Here is a 20,977-nt window from a genome sequence, read left to right on the forward strand (position 1 = left end):
TTTTTAACTACAATAAGAACAACTTATAAGAAATTTCGAATTAAATTTTCGCGTTTCTTTTTCGATAAAATTTTTTATCGATATTTGTAAAAACATACTTTGAAAAATCGAAAATTTCCGTCGTCTATGAATAACTCAAAAAAAATCCTGAATATTTTGAATGTATTAAGATAACGCTAATAAAAACAGTCGCTGAAAATTTCTAGTATACAGTGATTAGATTTTGAGTTATAACCATATAAAAAAATCGATTATGCAGAAAACTAACTTTTCGTAAAAATTTCCGTTTTTTCGTCACTTTATTTTTGGTTTTTCAAGATTTTTTTGAAAACCGTTGGAAAATATTTACTTTTGATCCCTACAATGCACCAAGGATATTTGATAGACTTTGCCATCGAAAATCACCCCCGAAGTTTGAAATTGAAGCATTATTTCAACAAGTTATGCTATACACAGACACAAAAAAAATACATACATTGTAAAATCAACAATCACTTCGTTCAGAATCTAAAAAAAATAGAATATAATATTTGTATATAAATTATATAAATTTAAATACAAACTAAAATAAAGTATAATAATTTAAATCTTTACTATATATAATTAGTAGATAGTTAATATGTACTTATAACAAAAGATAAATTAGAGTGTACACATTATAATGTTTGTAGCGGTTATTCTAACTATAATAATTAATAAGTACCTGAAATATCTGCCACTGTCGTAAAACTCGATTGATATCGGACCATTGAAGTTAGTTGAGAAACGTGTGATGTATAGCATATATCAAATTTCAAATCCACAAGGGTGTTGAATTTAACACATACAGGGTGATTCAGCAAGTATGCCTACCGCCTAATATCTATAGCTCTTTCGATAATGCATTTATTTTAATTATAATTTTTAGAAATTTTAAGTATAGTTAAGGGCAATGTTTTAAAGAATTTTTTTATGCTTTTGAAGGGGTGAACTAAAGTGACACTAGCTTTTTTTAAACAAAAATCAATCTACTTTTTTTTCTGTAAATTATTGTCCAGATAATTTTTTGAACATTTTGATTTGCCTATCAAAAGTACTTTTATACAGCCAATATGAAACTTTAAATCAAAATTTCAACGCGGAGTTTCTAAACTATTAAAATGTATATATTGAGGACAATTTGTATTGTTTAAAAAAACAATAAAAAATATATATTTAATATTTATAGCATAAATATTTGTATTAATTTACATGTATGTATAGTGTATACCTTTCAATTTTTAAATGAAAATAAATAATAATAATTTAATTTATATTTTAGAATAGTAATTTATTAAATACTTTAAAAAAATAGCATTTTCAATTGAAAAGAAGTGGATGGTATACGTAGGAAATTCTTTTTGCTACAAAGATTAAAAAATAATTTGAAAAAATAATCCTTAATTATACATAAAAATACATTAGCTACTACAGAAAAAATCAGAAAAAATCAGAAAACCTAATCACCTTGTATATTATTTCGAAACCGTGGTGGGATTTAAACTGTTTGTCCACTGAAAATGTAGGTATATAAGCTTAAATGCACAATCATAATTTTAGAAATATAGAGTTTCCCCGAAAAACGGTTTTACACTGATCAATGATCATCAATTAAGAATAACCCGTGAAATAACACATTTTCAATGTTTGATTTGAATTAAAATATAAAATTATTTGTTATACATAAATTTGATATTATTTTCAGACTAAACTCGTTAAAATTATTGTAGTTTACCGTATAACTGTGTGTATGTAAAACGCATATTACATTATTAACTTCTTCGTTATAAACACTTAAGTGTATAGCAAAGAAAAGAAGGTTTCCATTCAAGAGATATTATTAATTTTTCACCTCACCAAAATTCTACTCTAGAGTGAAAAATTTCAGACTAGAGCCACCCGATCGTTGTTTGTAATGAAGCGTATACCAATAAGTGATGATCGTAGCACAGACTATAGAATAATCGTCGACTGCTACATCAAACGTTTTACGACACATTTACGATAAATTTAAATATGCGATCATCATATGATTTTAACATTAAAAATATATTTTTTATGACATTTATTTTTATTAGGTGTTAATAATTAATGTATGTAATATGGATATGTTTGAAGTTGTCAAATCGATTTCTACATCATACGAAATTGAAATAAATACACGAAGAACGGAGTGGCGTGAAATATGAAAACCAGTTAAACTTGGATTTTACAAACACGCGCATACGCGTTATAATTACGTAAATACAGTAAACCTTGTGCGATGATAATCCACAATAATTTATCGTATCTACAAATTATTCTAAAAACCACTATACACCGCGTTGCGTGACTATTTTACCGAGTTCCGACTGAGCTTTCACACTTTCAAATTAGGAATACATGAAAATTAATTTATATTCAAACCCAATAAATTCCAAAATAATGCCCATACGATGGCAGTTAAAGTGTGCGAATAACTGTCTATCACTACACGGAATGTGTGTAATAAAGATGATATGGCGTGTGTCTTAACCTAATCTAAACTAACCTTGACTTGCCACCATATAGGATCATAAATCGTAATCCCCGAGAACGGATGACATGACGTTTCGTCGCGCCAGGGTCCAGAGATATTGATTATAATCTATAACTAGTATTATTGTTCCGCGGAAATTGCACTGAATTTTGTTCCTAAGCCTTATACTAATATAATACGACGTATAATATGATGACGTAAAAACTGTTGATCGTTGAATCAACAATTTAACGTATAAATATAAAACAGTGACTACTTACCATTTTTTCCTTAAACAAAACTTTATCGAAACGATCCGACCGTCAGCAAGTGCGGCGTAAAGTATTGTACAGTGCCATGGAAACACGAAATTCCAAAGAAGCGAGTGTTGTATTTGCATGCCTAGAATATTTGGGAAATTTATCATTTCCGTTAACGAAACACGTCGTCCATTTTCCGAGGATTATCTACGAATCGATGTACATAATAAGTTACAGAGCTATGTATATATTTAATATTATTCATAGTTTTTTCCTTCTATAGGATGCGTCTACGATCATTGAATTCAATATAGTTATAATATATATATATATACTATATAGTGAATTATCTATGAATTATCTATATTTATACAAATAAAATCCTAATATTATAGCTACGTAATCTGTTTTAATCTTTCTTAGAATACCATTAAAAAAAAAATTAAATACAGTTTTTTTAAATTTAATGAAGGTACTTATTTAATAAACAATTCTAAAAATTAGAATTCAAATGAATTAAATTACATAAGCAGACAGATGTTGGTCGAGTATGTTTCAAAATAAATTTATATTTAATAAAAGTATACAATATATTAGGACCAACAGTATTATGGTATGACTCATGATTATTGGGTTCAATACTCTATTTAGGTACATTTGAAAAAAAAAATTAAACTGCCTTTCAAATTTTATAGAGTCGTTTTATTTTTAATCGCAAAATAATTTAATGCTTTGAAGTTATTTGTTATTAGAATTATTATATAGGTATATATATAATCAATCAATATCTAACATAGTGTATAATATGTTGTTGATTATAGATATTATATAAAATATTACTCTATTTTAAAATTGTACGCATAAAATAAAAAATAATATACCTTGTGGTAAAAATAAATAAAATTAATTAAATCTATACTATATAAAAGCAAGTCCCGGTTTTTTTGTTATACGCATACAAATCCATACCATTTATAACGATAAATTTAGTACCAAATTTTGGTGTAAAATCGTGTTATTATAGTAACAGTATGTGTATTGTGTATCTTAATTTCATTAATTTCGAAACATAATAAGGTTCACAAATAGAGTATTGTGTCTCTAATGTAAAATTTGAATTTCGATGTATATGTATAGTATATTATATATTATAATAAATTAAAATAATTGTTTAAAGCGTACCTTTAGTTAAGTAATCGCCCACCACCCACCCCAGAATGTGTAGGTATTTAGAATCGACGATGAATCAATTATTATTTTCGACATAATGAGATGAGATAACGGCTTGATGCTTTGAGTGGTCCTGAAGTTTGAAGTATAGATCACGGCGTTCTAACTACGACTGACGATCTTATTCTTGAGACTCGAGTGATTAAGATAGGTTAAAACGCATATAATAATAATAATAAATTAATGACCAATAGGAAAGTAGTATAGTAAGTCTTCAGAGCGCTGATTGGCTGTGTGTTGCGAAGACCCACAAAATGCCCTGTCCACTATTGTTTGATAATCATTATTATTGTTATTCATTTAACGACGTTATAATATTATTATATAATGATATTTATGTAAGAAAAAAATTGTTTTTATTATATTTGATTAGTATATTTATGAGAATTTATAAACACCTTAAATTATTATTATTTTGCATAGGTATAACTGGTATAAGGTATATGTACGCTTTATAGCATTTTATGATCGAAATAACTATAAGACAAAGAAACAGCCCTACAATTTGCAAACAATTATCCACGGAGGCCGAGCACGCGGGTGACACCTAATAAACTATGAATTATTATTAAAATAGTAGTTTTTTTAAATGTATTGCTTGAAAATTCTAACATATCAATAATTTCATCTCTGTCTATAAATTGAATGAATTCTTAAAAAAACAGACAAGTTAAAAAGGATTTGAAATTTTAAGTTTCTATTGTACTCGATAGTATCGAATTTTAACTCGATAACAATTTACTTATGTATTTAAAGTAAAGTAACGCATATGAATGATGTGTACAAAAATATAATGAATAAATTATAATTTGTTATTAGTTTGAAAAGTCCAAGATTTGTGAGTGATTTATCTATCCATTATTTTGTTTACCTACGATTTTCCATTATTGAAAAATATCCCATGGTTCTCGGAAATAATCGGGCTGCTATGTGACAGATCGCCACCAAGGAATAGAGATGGTATATATTTCGAAAAAAATAAACCTAACCTAATATAGAACAATAACTTTAGTATAAGTATATTTCTAAATCCATTAAATAAACTATAATTGTAAATGAAGTATTCTGCATGTATTTGATTTTTTTGTAAAATAAATTAAAAATTGTATGTCCCCGTAAAAACAAACCAAGAAGTTAGAATTTATACTTACATTGTAGATTTGTATTAACTTTTGAGTTTTAATAGAATTTGTTCTTAAGCTGTCACCTTGAGTTTTACCCATAGCAGTGTTATTGAAATTCTCTATTATTTACCTTTTTACCTTTATATATAGTATTATTTATTTTACACTTCACCGATTTGTTTAAAAATTGATTGACGGTTACCTACAATGATAAAATTATTTTTAATAAAATGGACTAAAACAAGTTACAAAGGATTTATACTTTGTTTCATATTTCATAATTTTAGTAGGTTAGTAATTAAAAAGCGTTTTGTTAAAGTTGTGAAAAAGTTGTTTTATTAATAATTTACTATTTAATCTTGCTTTACGGTTTCTCAATATTACAACGGTACACGATTTTATAATAATAATTTTCCTGTGATACATGCATACCTTAGTATCAATAGTATGATTTCGTTTAGCTTATATTAATCATTTAATTTAATATTTGTATTCATAATATATTATATAACCTTGTAAGTGACAAATTAGAATAAAATATAAGTATCGTTTAAAATTGTGATGTACATTTTTTATTTTATTGTTCCTTTTTCAAGTGAAGCTCAACTGCTACAGTTGATGTTTCTAACACACTACATTTTACTAAGACATAAACAGTATAATATGTTATGTAAGTTTAACACCATAACCTATTTCCATTGATGAGTATATTATAAGTTATTGTTTTCAATAAACAATAATAATGAAGTTAAAAATGTCAACACTTAAACTACTGTTCTACAGATAATATATGTACCTATTGTACCTATAGTATTTATGGTACCAATACTAAACCCGTTCTACCCACATTCATAGTTTATTATTTGACATATTAAAATTTATCGTTAAATTTATCGTCTAATATTCATTGAACATTTAAAAATAAAATCGAATGGATGGTAATATAATGTATGTACCAATGTACTATAATATATTATGGTGAATAATTCATTTTTGTTTCCAATGAAAGCGCAGTGTGTTTAAACGAATAGACTTGCAATTATTACTTACTTACGTTTGTCTTATGGTGTTTTTAAAGTGTGTAATTTTTCATCTCTGCAACAATGGAGATGCCGTCATTGACATTTTCTTATACATAGGTATTTTGTTAACACAGCAGCGGAAAATATTTACTTTTTACCTTTAAAGCTTTCAGTTATTTTAAATTATTTAATATTATTTGTTATACATATACCACACAAATGTAAAGTAAAATAAACGCTAGTCACGTAATACTACTAAATACCTAATTTATTATATTTAGAGAAAAATTAAGACTAAAATACCTATGTGTTTAAAGTTAAAAATCATTAAAGTGTTGTTGAATTGTATTAAAAGACATAAATCTTTTCAAAATGTTTATTGCTTAACCATTATAACTGTTATGTTTCAATATATTTTACACAAATGTCTTTTTCAGAGTTATCTCAAAAGCAAAAAATGTATAAACGATATTTATACGGTTATCTTTGATTTTAAAAAACGTATTTATAAAGTTTTTTTTTTTTTTTATTCCATTGATATTTACAATCAATTTTATTATCAAACTGTTATAGTTCATAACACAAATATTTTAAGCAATGATATTTGTAAAACGATTACTCTATATCGGGCTGTTTCGGTGAAAAAGTAATTTGACTATACATAGATTTTTTGAATGTTCTCGAGTCATTTGCCATTCAAGTAAAATTGAATTCGCATAATCTATACAATGTGCTTAGTACCTGTAAATAATTCGATTGGTAACTTTATATTAAGTTGTTTTACTATTATACGTGCCTTTAACTTTTACTTATCGGATCATTTAGCATTTATTACAAATGACGGTAGGAATATAGATAATAATTTTATAGCTTTGTAACGCGTTAAACAGTTAGAACAATAGTTTGAAGTGCTTGAAGATAAGCTATTTATCAACTTTTAATATCTAAATAAGTAAGTTCTATAAACTAAATATTGATAGTAAACAAATAATAAATATATCCACAAAAGGTATTGATAATAAAATGTATGAATGATTATTTTTACGATTTTACTACGTAAATAGATAATATTGTATAGTTTTTTTTACAATTAATAAGATAATTATACCAATAATGTATGAAATATATAAAATGTTTCATTTTAAATAATTTCGTATCTACACAATATTCAATCCATTTAAATATTATATCACAATTGTTAAAAATTTTGAGTATAATCGTTATTGGAATTATCTGATTTAATTTAAGTATTCAATTGCAGTATGGTAATTTGTATTTTTCTTTCGAATATTACAGTAGGTACTAAATATTAAATTCGTCGATAAAATGCTAAGGTTAAATAAGATATTTATCAACCATACAGTTATTTTTAACAATATGAAAAACACTGTTTTAGTATGAACTATAAATTATAATAATTGATTTAGAATTGTTTGTAAAATAATTACATTTTTATAGCACAGAAGAACACAGTATGATTATGGAAATTATAATTAGGTGCGCAATTTGGTTTTAGCTTGATGATAATGCACATTACTGTAATATAATTATACAATTGCAATTACAGTTAAACGATAATAAATAATATATACAATTGATAATAAATGGTTTCTAAATTATGTCTCAGCCTTATTTTCAGATAAATATAAAACAATTACTGAGAGAACAAATTCTGGACTTGGTTTTTATTGGATTTAAAATTAAAATTAAAAACTAAATAATGTTTATAGTTAGTTCGCATACAATATTCTTAGTAAAATTATAATATTATATAGACTATATAGACTAAAACGTGTTTAGATTTTATTAAATTTAATACTTACTAAATTCATACTGAGGATTTTGCTATTTTCTTAAAATTAAAAATCTATCTAAGCAATTTTTCAATATGTTCGAGGTACATTACATACCTACGACCTATGTAATAATAAGATAATGTGTACTATAAATAAAATGATTAGTGTTCAAATAAGTCGTTTTTAATACAAAATAACTTTCATTACCAATAATTTAAAATTAAATTAAATATATACATACCGGAGATTGATATTCAAAATATTCGATAAAGTAATCCATAATCTTATTTTAACTTTTATAAACAATTTAAGTGAAAAAAATGTTATTGTTTATACACTTTAACTCAACAGTATTAAGAATAAGCTTATGTACCAATGTAAACATTTAAAGCCGCACTTAGTTTTAATAGATAGATATTAAAAGTTCTTAAAGTCTCAATCACATTTTTTGTTTATTTATCAATATTTACTATACTATAAGAATAAACTTATTTTTTACTTTCAAAAAATGTATATGTTCATTCACATACATTTTCATATATTGAAAATTTGTATTATAAAATATAATATGATAGAGTATTCCACGAATTTGTCAACTATTATCTGTATTAATGTTTACATTATTTCTGCACAAAATTAAAATAATGCAATTATTGGGATAATAAACCATTATATACCTCTACTTATGTAATGTTTATACTAAATGCGTTATTACCTATACTTATTAATTATTATCTTACTACTTATATTAAATCAGCGATAGTTTTTTTTTATTATCACAATAAATTACGTTTAAAATATATAAGACGTTAACTAAAATAATAATAAAAAAATATTACAGAAATATTTATTTTATATAATATGTAAAGGACACGCATTCAATTTACTGAACTTCATGATTTAAAATGCGTTTCATTATGAAAAAAAATTGAGGAAATCTTTTCAAATTTATTTCTTTGAAACAATTCTGAAATCCTTGCTAACAACGCTGAACAAAAAATAAGACAGTAAAAAAAGAACACGTTTTAGAAAGACATTTTAAGGTTGAGCAATTTGTCATCGGTGAAGTCCAAAAGGTTTTTATCACCAAAAAACACAAAACATTACTTATTTTCCTTTTATGATACATCAAAAGTGACTTTTGCTTCATACAAATATTAAGTACTTACTAATAAAATTTATTAGACAATGAGTTTTGAGCAAATGAAGTTGTACCTATTATTATAAATAAGAAATCTGCATCATTAATATAGTTTTTAATTAAAAAAAAAGTGAAGAAACTTATTGAAAAAAATATATACAGTTTTAATGAACACTTTTCTTGCAACTATTTTTATAAATCAAGTATATCTTTATGTATAAAAAAAAAAATGCTTATTATATCAATATATTTTCTCATAACATAATATCAATATAGTAATAATATATTTTTATTTAAATATAAGAATAAAAGTTAAATTCAATTTCAAATTTTCAACTTATCTGTTTTTTAAGAGATAATACATGATTTTAATTTATGCATAAGTTAAACCCTTAAAAAAACAGGAGGCAAAAAAATTATTATTTTATATCGTATCAACAGAATAATATATCATAAAATAATACAATTAATAAACGAAAAGTAAATTTAAAGAAAATACGCTACATTTTAAACTTACTGTCATAAATTGATTATTTTTTCGATTTTTTGTTACTATCGAGTTATATAAAATAACAACTTTACTTAAAAATAATATGTATTGTTATAGAAAATTGTAGAAAATTTACATTATACATACATTAAACATAAAATATTATACCCCTAATATTTTAATATTTTGTACATACTCCCTATTGGCAACTGTTACAATTTAAAAAAGTGACTGACTTCGTTCGTGTTAGTATGTTTTCACACATAATGTTACTATCTATACCTATTTATTTATTGCACTCACTTTTTGACAAAACTTTCACGTGTTTTATTACAAACATTGTTGGTCTCACAAAATTTTAAAAATTTTAATTCAAAGATATTATAAAATAACTAATAATAGTTTTATTTATTTATTTAGAAATAAGAACTCAATAATTATGTTTATACCTTAATTATTTTTTGATAAGCACATTTTTTGAACATTAAACAATATTATCAATAGCCAATATTTTTTAACAATATTCTTATTAAAATAATACCTACAAACCGTACAATAGTTGTGTAGAATAAGATGTATAATAACTATGATAATATATAATTGTAAGAACGATCAATGGTATAAAGAGGAGTTAATCATTGGCAAAATCTCATTTAATATTTATTTATTAACTTAATATATCGTGATTTAATAATCCGATTACGTTTTAGCCAGTAAAGAGGGTTATCAGGAATCGAAACAGAAGGCATATTTTATTATTGAAGATTTAATGTTTAAAATTCATTTATAATATAATATTATAACGAATATGAGGGTAGTTGGGTAAACTAAAGATAATATAAATTTAACCGTTATTCCAAAATAGGTATGCAGTTTTGATTCGTATTGAAATAAATAAATAAATAATACGTTATTGTATGATTTTTGAGACATTTTATTGGATGTAGAACGAAAGTTATTTGAACTGAATAATTTTTTTTTGTTGGTTTTTATTTGTTAATTTTTTTTTTTTATTATTATTATTGTCATAACTTACAAAATTGTAATTGAAAAATTATACATGATTATCTCTATTTATTATCTATTTTTTTTAAGCTAAAACATTGTGTTAAAGATAGAGAGTAATAGAATCTTAAACAAAATGTGTGTTTGTATAATAATCAAAAACAAAATAAACATTTTAAACACAGTAGTGAGACTTATACTAATCTAGAGAACAACCAATTATAAATTAATTCAACTATACACAATTAAAATGAGTAATATTTATGTGTTTGATCTCAACACCCTTTTTTCAGAGAGATTTAAAAATTCAAAATAAAATGTTATACTAAGACATAACTTTTATTGTGTAACATATAAGTATATAACCATAGTATTTCTCAAAGAATATAATGTATTAATATACCTATATAATTATAGCATCCTTTTACAGAAAGATTAAACAGTCTCTTACCATTAATAATTTGTATCTCGTACAAAAATATTTTTTAAATGTACATTTATACATCATGTGGTTTATTAATTACATTTTTTGACCTAATTATTTAAATACAAAAGTTTTTTCCATATAAATAAATACATGATTATTATTTTTTTTATCATGAATTTTTATAATTAATTAAGGAACAATATTTTCATACATTTAAAAATAATATCTTATGTTTTTTCCTTGCTTTTCTATCCAAAATAAATTTAAATAATTTCTTAAACAAATCACTTTGAATTAAAGTGATATAGGTACGCCTCAATACCATATTTTAAGTTTATTTTTTATATTGTTTAAATTGTTTTTTAATAATTGGTCACGGTATAATATTGTCAATAATAAATAAATATAAACACTGAAAAATACGCCAAAAGAATTGTTTAAAGAATAAATCGAGAAAAACCAAAAATACAAAGGAATTGGTAGATAGTCGGTATTTTTTCTTGGCACCTATTAATGGTTATACAACAAAAGAAAACGCTTTTAAAATTTGAAATATTATCTATATACCTACTGTATAAGTTACTCTATCATTATTTTTGAACTTTTATAAGTTTAAACTTTGATCTATATAATATATACTATTTACTCATATAGGAACTTCAAATACTTTAGTCGAACCATTTATATATAATGTTCATTGTTCTATAACAAAATAAAGTTAAATTTTCCGATGTTTTTTAAAGACGCTAATTTATTATTGCTTTATTTAAACACACTAAAGAAATATTATTCAATCTGTTAGTCGTTCCTTAACTTCTTTAAAATATTTATGCTTTGTTTAACAAAAAATATAAAACAATTCTTTTGAGTTAAATTAAAAAAATATATATTAAACAAAACTCATGGTTTGTCAGTCCTGCCCTTGATCAAATTATAAAAAAAAAGAATTTAAAGCTTGAATACTTGAATTTAATTGTATTTCCTATTTTAGTGAAACCAAATAAAACATCAGTTTTAATATTTTTGATATAAATTTACTTTTGAATGTCTTATATTTTCGCTATTATTTTGTCTTAATTTAAGTTAAAATATAATTTATCAATATATGTTATATAAAATGCAAAAATTTAAACGTAAATTTTTTATTCTACAATCTGTAATCAGCAAATTTAATTATGTTTTATGGATTTAATTTTTAATCTATTAAGTTGAAAAATATTTAGTTAAATTATAAAGTATTTTTAGTTCTTAGTTATCAGATACGTATTATAATATGATTTTTGCTTTTATGCAAAATTGAGTGTATTCATAAAGTATAGTAATTACTAAATTATACATACATTTTAAAAACACGTATTGAAGTGTTATTATTATTTGTAGTTACAAATATTTCATTATTTATTGTATTTATCAATTGGTTTTTATGGACTAAGGTCATGTATGCTACTTTTGTAACTATGTTTTGTTAAATAATAGCTTTGAATTACTTTTGAAATATTTGTTTGGTTTTTTGAAATGCTGTCAAAATATTCTCTTTTTTAACTTATGAATAAAAATAGTGGTCATAGAGTGGCAAATCAGGTTAATGCGTAAATTACGACTATAATATTATAGTAAATTGATTTTATGTGAAATTATTTGACACTCGACGGTTGAAATGTTTAAATATTAATTTTACAGTTATTCATCGTTTGATGTTTCGTCAAACTTCAATGAAAAAATATACAAAAATATATTTAATAATATGTCTATTAGCTTATGATTATAACATTATTAGTACTTGAAAAATTATTTCAGTCATATACAAAAATATTCGTAAATATAAATAAATATTTTATACAAAAATACATAACCCTTAATTTATATGAAAAGTACCTATTTAAATTTACTATTGTTATAATTAATTTATAAAATATAGGTACGTTAAAAAGAAATGTAAAGTTTTGTTGGTAGCTTTATAAAATCATACTATACTAATATTATTTCCAAAAACATCATATTAGAATACAAAAGTATATAGGACGATTTACCGAGCATTCTCACCTCCCCCCCCCCCCCCCATTATTCTCTAATAATTTAGTTATTCAACAATTGGTTTATGAAATTTTAAAGTATACTTCAATAGTTATTTTTCAATTGTTGAGATTTTTTTTTTTATTACTTAAAAACTATCCTATGTAAATGTATCAAATCAAAAAAACAAAAATATTATTTATTCACAAACGTTACGCTTAATGTATGTTAGCAGTAGGTGACTAAATTTAACATAGATGCATTTTGTAAGACCAACAAAGTAAGTAGGTACATGGAAATAACTATTATTTATATTATTCTATATATATTAATGATACATAAACAAAATTTTGTTTATACAATTTTGATGAAATTCATCAAAATCGAAAAATTACTATCTATATTGTAGTTAGCAATTCAAAAAAAAAAAATGTCCTTTTTATATGTAAATATTGAAAATTTAATACAAGATTCTATATAAGTAGTTCATAGGTGATAGGTACTTAAACCATAAGATCTAAAAAATATATATAGGCGATTATTTTTTTATAGATATTTTAAGTTCAAATTTAGATGAAATGATATAAAGATATTTGATAAAATAAATAACGTTTTTTATTTTGTTATAGCTAAGAATATTATTCATGGGAACTTAAAACTTTTACGTTTTTTATATTATTATGAATTTAACTATATGCAATCATGCTTTTGATCTCTTTTAAGATAATATAATCTATTAACTATTTATATTATGAATTTGTTTTTACTGTTTTTCGGTATTAGCAGAAATATGTCATTCAATCTCGAGCTATATAAGTTGATATAATATTGTATAAATAATAAATATATATTATTACAACAATTAAATATTAATAATATAATAAATCAAATATTTTCGAAAAAATTATATCAATCTATAATAATGCTCAAAGTAAAATAAATTACTTTAATAGCTATACCAAGAAATACATCTCAAAATATACATAGTGATATAAGTTGACACTGACAAACGGTCTCTATTCAGAATCATTTTTTGTACGTAATTTAATACGTCCATAATAGTGATCCACTCGACACCTTATGTACAGCATAATAGTACCACTTGCTTACCTTTTTACACAGTACATTGTTGAGTGGATAATTTTTTTTAAATAATTTCACATATTAAAGTTAAAATTTTAACTAGTAGTATTTGAGTTAATTGAGTTATTTAACATTTTATACTAAAAATAATTGATCTATATTTTTTTGTAGATTATTAGGACTATAGTAATTTATACTAATTTATAAATATATATATTTTTTTTCAATGGTCCAAGTATAATAAGTACTATATCTAAAATTATTTTCTATTTTTTATTGTTAGAAAACCATTTTTAAAAAATATTATTCTAAAAATAAACATTTTAGTAACTTGAAAACTACTCGTTTAAATTTTAAATTAGTCATTATTAAATTATTGACTTTGAAAAAATGTTCTCATTGAAAAAACAAAAGTTTTTGTCATCATAAACACTCCTTAAGTAGAATAAAAATGTCAATAATTTTAAAATATGGTCTTTAAGTGTATTTAAAAGCATTAAACTTAAGGTTTTGAATAAATTAATTATTAATGAAACAAATAAGGTAAACATATGCTAGATGAACCATAATAAATATTTTCATTTAATAATAACATAATAACCTTTAAATAATATTATGTATACAAACAATTATTGTATAATTAAGTACACTAATTCTAAATAACCACCACAGAATCACGTCATAAATTACTTATAATGAAAAAACTTTTTGTTAGTTCAACGACGACGTGAACGGTTTTTTTAATTCATAGTTTTAGTCTGTTTTTATTTTACAGCAATCTTACTATACATGTACCATACAAGTACCTAAATATTAAAAGTGTAATAAAGTGTAATATTGTGCTTACTTAATTATTATTGGAAGAATCAATTGTTCTAATTTTTATATAGGTTTCAAAAGATATTTTATATAAATATTTGATACTTACAAAGTAATAATAAGTTGCAATGAACAAAATTAACGAGTATAATATGTTTTCCGACCGACCAACCTTTTTTGACATGGTCATATTGTAGATTTTGATTCTATATAACAACATTCCAATATCCAAAACCAAAATAGCCGTGTTCCTTTCACTGGAAATATATGTAAATTTTTTCAATCAATTTTTCCTATATACATTTCAATGTTAAGTCGTGCGTAAGTCATTATGATTTTGAATATATCGGCTTTGGTCTGTTTTGTATTTTTTTATAGATTTAGTTTCTTTACATAGTATATAGTTTTACATGACGTGCAAAACAAAAATCAGAATAATACAATATTATGCCACTAAATCCATAGAATTAGATTAGTTATTACATTAAATTCTTATATTTACTATTCACAGGAACTGCAATAATGTTTAAGAAATAAGAAAATAAACGTAACTAAAATTAAACGATTGCATTTTTAGTAAATACGTTAAAAGTTACTAATTTAAATAGTACCTATAATATTTTAGTAACGTTCAACGAGTGCTATTTATATTAAATAAGAAGTCGTGACATGCGTGTATTCTATCGATAGTGAATGGTTAACCAACAATTAAAACAAAATAATATTAAATTGAATTGCCACTAAAAAAAAGTCATAAAATATTGTTGTTTTCAATTTTTTCAAACCATTGCCATAAATCTTTAATAAAGATAAATTTATTACAAAAATACAATTTATTATTTATTATCTATTATTATTATATTATACACAAAACATGTGACCTTTATTTAAATATTTAATATATATATATATATAAATAGAACAATAACAGTAAAATATAAATTATATGTCTAGAGTAAAATTATTTATAACACTTTAAAGAATATTAAAAAAAATAATAACCATTATGATAAAATTTAACGGCCAAACATCCTTACGTTGCACTTTAAAATGCCTAAATAGCAATTATAATAAGTTAATTAGTTTCAGTGAGTTGGTGTCATAAACATAACACTTAACAATCTATTAACAATTAAATTGTTCGTAAAATAAAAAGGTAGTATTACATTATAATTACGATTTGTGCGATATTACGATGTCAAGCAAAAGCGTTTTTCTCTTTAAGAGAAATACAGGAAATATTCACGAATTAAATTTTACATCATTTTTCTTTTAGATAAAATCGGTGACCTCGTTTAATATAAAATATAATAGCATAATATCATATATTAAGTACCAATATTTTGGTACTTAATGGATCAGAGATAATATTTGTTCATTCTGAACTAAAATTATACCCTAAATCGTTTCCTGATCCATATATTAGTATATTACTTTATTATCTACCTATTGAATTTCTAAAAATATTTTCATTTATTCTGTTTTATCAATATTAGATTCTAGGCTAAAATTACTAACAAAAACCATTACATACAATGTCAATAAAGACAACTTTTTGAGTGCATATAGAAACAATATGTTCTAACAAAAGCTTAAAATGAGTTTTCTCTGTGTAAACTTTTGTAACTCTAGAAGTTACTGTGTGAAGTTGTAAGACTACGAACACAAAATGATAGTACCTATGTATTCGTTTCAAACACCGAAAACATCCCTATTTAGTTTTTTAATAGATGTGTGTATACCGCTGAGTAATTTTTATATTTGCTTAATAATTATTTCATAATATGAAAGTTTATTATTATTTACATAGTTATTTAAATTTTAAATAATTTACTGCAATACCCAATATTGTTTACTATTATTTCGATTTCTCACTAATGCCGAGTTGTATCTAAGTAATAGATCAATGCATCATGATCTCAACGTTCTAACGATATCAACATAATGATAATTATAATAATAAATAATAATAATCCTATAATCATAATAAATTCCAGAAAAAAATCTTAAATCACTGTAATCCTATCATCGCCAACCTATGGCATCTACCACAATACCTGACAACTTTCCACATAGCTTCCAACGAAAATTGTGATTTAATTATTAATACAAACTAAATTCAGTTCATATTAGAAGTCACATCCATGATCGCTTCCTTCACGCCGACCAACCTAGTTAAAAAAATGTTAACACAATCATTTATTGTATTATGCATATATTTGTATACAGATTGTAAATTTTTTTCTATACTTCTAACAGATTTTATTATTTAATAATATTATGCGATTATCTACATTTCTTTACTAATTCAATTAACTTTCAGTAATAATCTTTAATACGTAATATTATATTAAAAACAATTATAAAACATTTAATTGACAGCATAACAGAAGTGAGCAATGACAAAAAATTAAGTTTATCAAATTTTAACTTAACCCTAAAAAGTAAATAATAGTTAAAAGTTTATAATGAGCATTGAGCAAGTATAAAATATATTAAAAGGCCATATATTCAAAATTGTCTTTTAACGTAGGCACCTTTATTTAATTTTTTTTTATTTTATACCCACTAATTAAAACGAATTATAAATTATTGCAAAGAACCCCAGTTTAGTATGTTTGTATTATTCCATTTCGTTTTGTATTATTATGTAATTATTCATATTAAAAGTTTATACTTTAAACTTATTATCACTGACGAGTGGCGTTAATTTAATCCCACTATATTATGTTTCCAAAGACCCAAAATTTCAAATTGATATCAATCTCATTTTGAAACGTTCAGAGTTCATCCTATAAATATTCTCAAACTTGCAGATTGCATAATATATTTTGTATAATTAATTTTTATACAATGATATTATTATTATATTTAACAGAAAACAATAAATTAATTAACAATTTCAAGACACAAACCTACAGTTGATGACGTTGGTGTATTTGAATATTATTTCATCTGAAACATAATAGACATTTCGCATGAATTCAAATATAAGTATCATTGAATACAATACAATATAATAATATTTATTTATTTACTATGCGTATTATATAACCATACGAGAGCACACGTTGTCAACCATAGTATATTTGGTTGTATTTAAATAATACATATTCTACTGTGTTTTTTTATATCCCAGGGTCATATAATAATCTCATTAACTAAATATGTTCCAAGATTGAATTATATGTTTTACATTCACGTTATTGGGGCTTATTAATATTAAAACGAGATATAATACAACTTCCTCGTTCAAAATTTTCATGTTTTGCTATCCAAAACATGTACATAATAATTTCATATTTGTAGAAGGTTACGTTACAATATTATGAATATTTTTTTAAGGAAAATACACTATCTAGCTAATGTTCAATAATATAAATTATAATGTATAGTTATATGCGTAGGTCTTCGAACACCACCATTATCTTATACAGTAAGGTAATGATAACTTTTATCTTAACAAAAACAATTACTTATAACTTAGTTATATTGACGATAATAGGTACACATAACCATAGAATCACAGTATCACACGCATCGTACAGAAAAATGAAAAAATAAAAACGTATCCTTAGCCCGAATTAAATTTGACTTTATTCGTGTGTAGGGATATTACTATATTACTGTTGGTTACTGGTGAACAATAAGTACACTGAAATATGATGATATAGTACAGATAGAGCTTCTCGGTTATATCTAGTACAAAATTTCGATGCATATTAATCTCGAGATTACTTAATTAAAATCGCGTGGATAGCGTAGTATTTAATTAAAAACAATAATAACCACGGACGCCAATCGTGAAGGAAATTAATTTACTCGAACATCCAGAATCTTAGAACTGAATGTATCTGTTGTAAATGGTCTGTTAGACTCGAATGCTTTGGAAAGTGTATACCGCAGGTTCATTGGTCAGAATACTATTGGAGTATATTACTGCGACAACTACAACACGAATAGTGCTCTAATGTATTGCCAAGTACCCGTGCTTTGGAACCCAAACTATAATTAAACGCGTGGCTCTAATCTTCTAAATCTGAGTATTAAGTACGCCATATACGATTGATATGCAATTAATAGACGCATTCTCTCGTCCAAACATCTGCGATTAAAAAAAAAAAAAAAAACATTGTTACAATACTACCAAAGTATTAATTAATTGACAATTTTTCACGATGTATTCATTATTTACTATTACTAATAATTCTTATGTGATAAATCAAGTATAATTTTTTACGGTATGTTATTTTTATGAAAGTTAATTTTTCAAATCTTTTGGTAATTTTCATGACTATCAAAATTAATAGAAAATACGTATAGGACGAAACAAACAGAGAAGCCACTCTGCTGTATAGTATAAGCTTTATAAGCTTCGAATTACTAATTAGTACTTCGCCCTTAAGTAGGTCATTGTTGTATTATATGCTTTTATTCATTGATAATTAATATCATTTGATGAAATAAACATTATTATTCTTATTATCTATGTGTAAAAATTTGGTTTTAATAGTAAATTATTAGATACGAAAAATGATTATGACCCTAAATGGTGTACTAAGATGTACTTTTATAGATATTTTTAAATATATTTTTATTCCAATTAGTAATTTATTTTTTTTAATTATTATTAGAACCATATATTGAATTATTTTTATTAATTATTAATAATTTTATTTTTATATTTAACTTCAAAATTTAATAAATATAAATTTTTTATATGTATTTACAGTATGAATAAAAATAATTACATAATAAAAATCAAACTTTAATGTAATGTGTAAAAAACGATGACCAATAAAGATTAAAAGAATTTATTAGATTTTATATACATAATACATATGTATAGGCTTTTATCCTAGAAAATAACGTTAGGTTTAGTATATCAGATAATGCTTCGTAGACCAGAGATAAAAAATCGATTGAAATTCCGTCAGATGTTCGATAATCCGTTTAAAATGATGGTTACAAAAGTGGCACTCACCTTTTAGTTTATACCCTTTGACAAGAATAAACATCTTTTAGATCTCATCTTTTTTATCTCTAACCCTTTAACCCCTAAACAAGTTTTAACTAAAGCACCAAACCGTCCCTATTTCCGGTATGTAAAATATCTATTGTCATAGTATCCAAATTCCTTCTGACGGCGTCTGATGAGAGCGATTCAAGTACCTGGACGTAGTAAGCACCAACAAATGTATGTCTAAGAGATTTCATTCGAGACAAAACATTATAGAAGGACATGAAAAGGATAATCATCTGGATTGTATGGTACCGTATTTGGTGGTCTATTTTGGATAGTGATGTGATGAAATATAACTAAAAAATATATTATTTGTAGTATTTTTGTAAACGGTTTATGTACGGAAAACTGAAATACTATTATAGGTACTATTTACTAGAACAATTTATCGGGGATATATGATTTGTTGTGTATAGCTTAATATTCTATTTACGAAGTTCATAATAATACATATAAAATATTAAGTTAGTTATTAAGAAATATATAATTGATTTTTGAAAACAAAATTGTATTATAAAATCATATAAAGTAGTAATTATAAGAAAATATCAAACTAAAACTAAACAACATTAATGAAACATTTGTAAATGGTTGTCATACTTATCAATCGTCTGATTATTATCGTCTATTAATATTGACGACTCCAAGATTTCTATTTAGACTGATGAATTACGTGTAGCATATAGATCATTAAATACAGCATATTTTTTTATACATTCACTTTAAATAATTGTATGTAATAATGCATCCATTTTTGCGAGCATGTTCTTTTATTATTGAATAAATGATTTTATAATCTATGGTGATATTATGCTGATAAAATACTGAAAAAATGAAAACACGTACTTTAATTGCCTATCTATGACGCCGTGTGGTAAGAGATATATAAAAATGATATATATATATAATATATTATATATAAATGATGTTTATACACCTTCCTAAACCGTTTATACGATTGCAATGAAACTTTGGTGAATGGTTAGATGCATAGCCACGAAGGTTTCTGAGTTGGTAAAACTAACTTAT

At 23.8% G+C, this 20,977-nt stretch overlaps 1 protein-coding gene across 1 annotated transcript in view; it reads left to right on the forward strand.

Annotated features, from left to right (window-relative positions):
* LOC114131015 (FMRFamide receptor-like) overlaps positions 1-20,977 on the forward strand; it is a 79,687-nt gene that overhangs the window by 20,433 nt on the left and 38,277 nt on the right. The gene's annotated exons all lie outside the window — the stretch shown is intronic.

Source organism: Aphis gossypii, chromosome 3 (genome assembly GCF_020184175.1).
Source record: "Aphis gossypii isolate Hap1 chromosome 3, ASM2018417v2, whole genome shotgun sequence".
Lineage (NCBI taxonomy): Eukaryota > Metazoa > Arthropoda > Insecta > Hemiptera > Aphididae > Aphis > Aphis gossypii.